Consider the following 5,000-nt stretch of genomic DNA (forward strand, 5'->3'; position numbering starts at 1 on the left):
GCGCGCCTGCGCGGCGTTCGCGCCCCGGTGCTTCAACCTGCGTGCAGGATCCGAGCTCGGTCCCGTGCCTTGGCCTCCCACGGATCTTCCTTGCTGCGAGGCCGCGTCCGCCTTAGCGTGCTCCTCCGGGGGCGCGCGGGTGCGCGGATTCTCTTCGGCCGCCATTCAACGATCAACTCAGAACTGGCACGGACTGGGGGAATCCGACTGTCTAATTAAAACAAAGCATTGCGATGGCCCTAGCGGGTGTTGACGCAATGTGATTTCTGCCCAGTGCTCTGAATGTCAACGTGAAGAAATTCAAGCAAGCGCGGGTAAACGGCGGGAGTAACTATGACTCTCTTAATGCTCACATGATGCGTCATATACGGATCCTCTCGGTCCACTCCTTAGCACCCTTGGGTGTCGAGTGGGCGATGGTTCGCTTAGCCTCTCGGTGGGAAATCCTAGCTCTGGCCTTCACGTGGCGGGAGTCGTGAAGGGAGCCGAGGGGAGGCACAGAATTCTGTGTCTTCCTAGAGCTCTCTGACCGACAGAGCGGGGTGAACCTTCGGGGCTTGGGGGTTGCCTGCCCCCCTGCCTCTTGTTTCAGCTGGCCCCAACACTCGTAATAGATCAGGTTGCGGTCCTCCCACTGGAGGAGCCGCGCCAGTTGTTGGGCCACCAGCTGACGTCGCCAGTCCGGGTCGTGACGTCTTGCCGGCGTTCCAGTGCCCCGAGTGCAGTCGGAGTTTCGGCACCAAGACTGGTCTTGGTGTGCATCGCCGCAGGGCTCATCTTGGCGCAGTGAACGCAGAAATTAACATCCAGAGGGCGAAGGCCAGGTGGTCTAGTGAGGAACTGTTACGCCTGGCCCATGCAGAGGCAGTGCTAACACTCGAGGGCACCCGGTTCCTGAATCAAGAATTAGTGAAGATCTTCCCGCACCGCTCACTTGAATCCATTAAGTGCCAGCGTCGTGCGGGAGCTTACAGGAACCAGGTCGCCGAGTTCGTTGCTGCTCTTTCTGCCTCTGCAGAGCGACCTCGCCCCTCTGATGCTGCTGCACCCCCTGCTGGGGCTTCCACGTCTTCCCTGACTCCACCGTCGCTAGAAGATCCTGTTGACCAGGCCATCTGGTCGGTCTTAGCAGCCTTGCCATCGTCGGGTCCGAAGTACCGCTCAGTTGACGACATCTTGGCGCTGGGGCACAGTGCATCCAGGCATGTCATTATGGGCATGCTGCCGCCTGTACTTGATGCCTTAGGTAGCAAGGAGGCATCCCACAATCCTGTTGCCTCCAAGCACATGTCCCAGCCACCTGAGCGGAAACGAGCTCGTCGCAGGTGGGAGTACTCCGTGTGCCAACGCGCGTTCTCCAAAAACGCGGGGCGGTGCATCAACGGCATTCTTGACGGCACACTGACTCACCAACCACTTCCAATTCCTGGCTTGGTCGAGTTTTGGAAAGATTTCTTCACCCGCCGTCCATCTGGCCGGGTTGACCGCCTAGATTGTCGGTTGTTACCGTCCCGCGTTGAGGTGCCATTTCAAGAGCTGTGGGCGCCTATCACATTGGAGGACATTGCGGCAGCTCTCCCACCTCGTCGCTCCGCTGCGGGCCCAGATGGATTAACACCTGCCCAGCTCCGTCGTCTTCCCCGTGAGGTCCTCCTGAAAGTGTTAAACCTTTTCCTTTTGACCCGCCGCCTTCCATCCCGACTCCTACAGGCCCGTACCTCCCTGCTGCCCAAGAAGGCCGCCCCAGCATCCCCCGCTGACTTCCGCCCGATCACTGTTTGCTCAGTCCTCGCCAGGGTCTTCCATAAGATCCTGGCGGGTCGGCTGATGCGGACCTGTGTGTTGGACGGGCGTCAGCGGGCCTTCCTTCCTCAGGATGGGATGCTGCACAATTCATTCCTGTTGGACCTGGCGATGACTCAGGCCAGGGTGAACTGTAACTCCCTCTATGTCGCGTCCCTGGATGTGTCCAAGGCATTCGACTCCCTGGACCATGGTGCCCTGAGGCCTGCCCTGAGGGCACATGGTCTGCCGGACGAATTCATTGGATACATCCTGGGATGCTATGAGAATGGGGTTACGGTGATCTCTGGTTCGGGAAAGTCACTGGGTCCAGTGCGGCCTTCAAGGGGCGTTCGGCAGGGCGACCCTCTTTCCCCTATCCTGTTTAACCTTTCGCTGGACCTTATGCTTGCTCGCCTCCCAGATCATGTAGGTGCCAACATCATGGGACGACGCCTGAATGCTGCCGCCTTCGCTGACGACCTCCTGTTGTTTGCTGAGACGAAAGGTGGTCTCCAGGACCTGATCGATACATCTGTATCAGTTCTTGGAGACCTGGGTCTCCAGGTCAATCCTGGGAAATGCTTTACTCTCGCCCTCGCGGCCTCCGGCCGTGAGAAGAAAGTTAAGGTCGACAACACCACGACCTTCAAGGCTGGATATACCACCCTTCCAGCCTTGGCAGTCGAGAGCACTTTTCGGTATCTTGGCCTGGAGTTCTCTACCAGCGGATGCAGCCTCTTCCATCCGAGGCGGGAGGTCGAGCGACAGCTGAGCGTCCTAACCAAGGCACCACTGAAGCCGCAACAACGTCTTCACGCCCTGAGAACCGTGGTCTTGCCAGGAATCCACCATGGCCTGGCCCTGTCGAGGACCCGTCTTGGTGCTCTCTCCGCAGTGGACATCGCCGTCCGCACAGCTTTGAGATCTTGGCTGTGCCTGCCAGCGGACATTCCTGTTGCGTACTTCCACGCCCCTGTTACAGCTGGGGGTTTGGGAGTGCCATCAGCTCGCTGGCTTGGGCCTCTGCTGCGGCGGAATCGACTCGACAACATCCGAGCGTTGGGAATCCAATCAGACGGGTCGACAGAGGACGTACTCGGGCGCGAATTTGGGAGGCTGGAGCATCAGCTACGGTGGAACGACGGGGTCATACGGACGAGCAGCCAGCTTGGCCGGATGTGGGCAGAGAGGCTGCACTCGTCGGTGGATGGAGCTGCCTTGAGGAAGTCTGCCCGAACACCAGGGCAGCACAGCTGGGTGGATAACCCCCAGCACCCTATTAGTGGCCGCGACTTCATCTCCTGCCTGCGAACCAGGATAAATGCCCTGCCAACTCGGGCTAGGTTGCAGCGTGGCCGTTCAGGTGACACCAACTGTAGGGCAGGCTGCGTCGCAACTGAAACCGCAAATCACGTTGTCCAGCATTGCTTTAGGAGCCATGACGCCCGTGTTAAGCGACATAATGCCTTGGCATCTTATGTTGCGCAAGGCCTTCGTCGCCGAGGCTTTGACATCCACCTTGAGCCTCAACTTCGAACATCTGAGGGCCTAAAGAAGCCGGACATCGTGGCGGTTCGGGGCGATGCAGCACATGTCATCGATGCCCAAGTCGTTGGTGTTAACCTGGACATCGATCATTGCCACAAGGAGAAGGTCGCGGTCTACGACAGGGAAGCCGTCCACCAGGCGATTAGGAGACTTCACCCAGCAGTCCAGCGCATCACCACCACCTCGGCGACCATCTCGTGGAGGGGTGTTTGGTCGCCGAATTCTGCATGTGATCTGCGCAGGCTGGGCTTCAGGAACCACCATTTTGCGGCCATGGCAACGCAGGTCCTCGTCGGTACTGTCATGGCGGCAAGACGCTTCGACACCATGACTGCCACAATGAGCACGATGCACCGGACTGGTGTCGGCTGAGGGCCCAATTTGTGTCTCTCTGCGCTGCTGCCTGGCGCCTGTCACAGGCATAAACGCCTTTTTGTTCACGTGCTTTCTTCCTGTCCTGTCTAGTGTTTGTTATGTATGTGTCATTTGTAAACCCATTGTATGGGTAATTCTTTTATGTGTATTCACGCACGTGAATAAAGACGGCTATATATAGCCAAATGCCTCGTCATCTAATTAGTGACGCGCATGAATGGATTAACGAGATTCCCGCTGTCCCTATCTACTACTACTTCGGGACCCTGCGCATTGGAGCAGGGTCCGAGCGCTGGCCACGCTACGAAGTCGGGTCCCCGGGTGGCGGATAGGGGAACGCCTCCCGTAATAGGAGGTAGCTGCCGAATATATGTCAATAGGTAGCCCCGGACCAAGGCCCCATGAGCTTCTCTGGGGGCCCTCTGTAGTGGAGGGTTGCTGCCGAATATATTGAACAGGCAGTGTCATGCAGGATACCTGCCGACCTTGTAGTAAGTCCCCTTTTGCTGTCGGGGGCAAACAGGAGTTGGTAAGGGTCCGGTCTCCTGTAGTGGGAGGTCGTCACGAATATGCTGAATAAGTGACTGTATGGGACCCTCTGTAGTGGAGGGTTGCTACCGAATATGTTGAATAGGTGGTGCCAGACCAGTCCATGGTAATATAGGGTTGTTGTCCAGGGCCATCGTTTGAGGAAGTCGGGCCACGTTTCTCAGCGTGGGAATCACTAGTAACCGAGAGCCTTTGGCCACGATGTTACCCTGCAGACTGCATGGCAACTACCCTTAGAACTGTCATGTTTCTACCCGATCCCTAGCTCACATGCGCTAGGCGGTAAAGGGCGAGACTGGCAGATCAGTAATGCAGTAGAGGGCCGCGTATGGTGGCATCGGCCGTAACTCGTCTCTGGCTGCAAGAGGAGTCTTGCTAACACGAGTAGCGTGGTGGTAAAAGACCACGCAAAAAAGCGGTAAACGCTGGGATAGCCGTCTGAGGTGTCGGTTCACGTGGTGGCGTGAACTAGTATCCGAACCCTGTGTGGTAACGGCGATGTCCCTTGGCAGACCACACGGCGTTTACTCACAAAACTGCCGAAAGCTACCCAATCCCGCGCCTCAAAAGGTAGAACCCACGGGCAACGGGCGCTTTCCGGTAGTAGGAGATGTGTGGTAGAGGATCGCGTTGCGACCTCGGACAGAAACTCGTCTGTGTGACAAGAGACATCTTGTAAAAACGAGTACCTAATAAGGGAACCATGGGGTAGCTGCTGGGGTAGTCGTCGGAGGTGTCGGTTC

At 57.5% G+C, this 5,000-nt stretch overlaps 1 pseudogene; it reads left to right on the forward strand.

Moving 5' to 3' along the window:
- The window catches only part of LOC124571398, a 9,675-nt pseudogene that overhangs the window by 2,537 nt on the left and 2,138 nt on the right, over positions 1-5,000 (forward strand).

Source organism: Schistocerca americana, unplaced genomic scaffold (genome assembly GCF_021461395.2).
Source record: "Schistocerca americana isolate TAMUIC-IGC-003095 unplaced genomic scaffold, iqSchAmer2.1 HiC_scaffold_170, whole genome shotgun sequence".
NCBI lineage: Eukaryota > Metazoa > Arthropoda > Insecta > Orthoptera > Acrididae > Schistocerca > Schistocerca americana.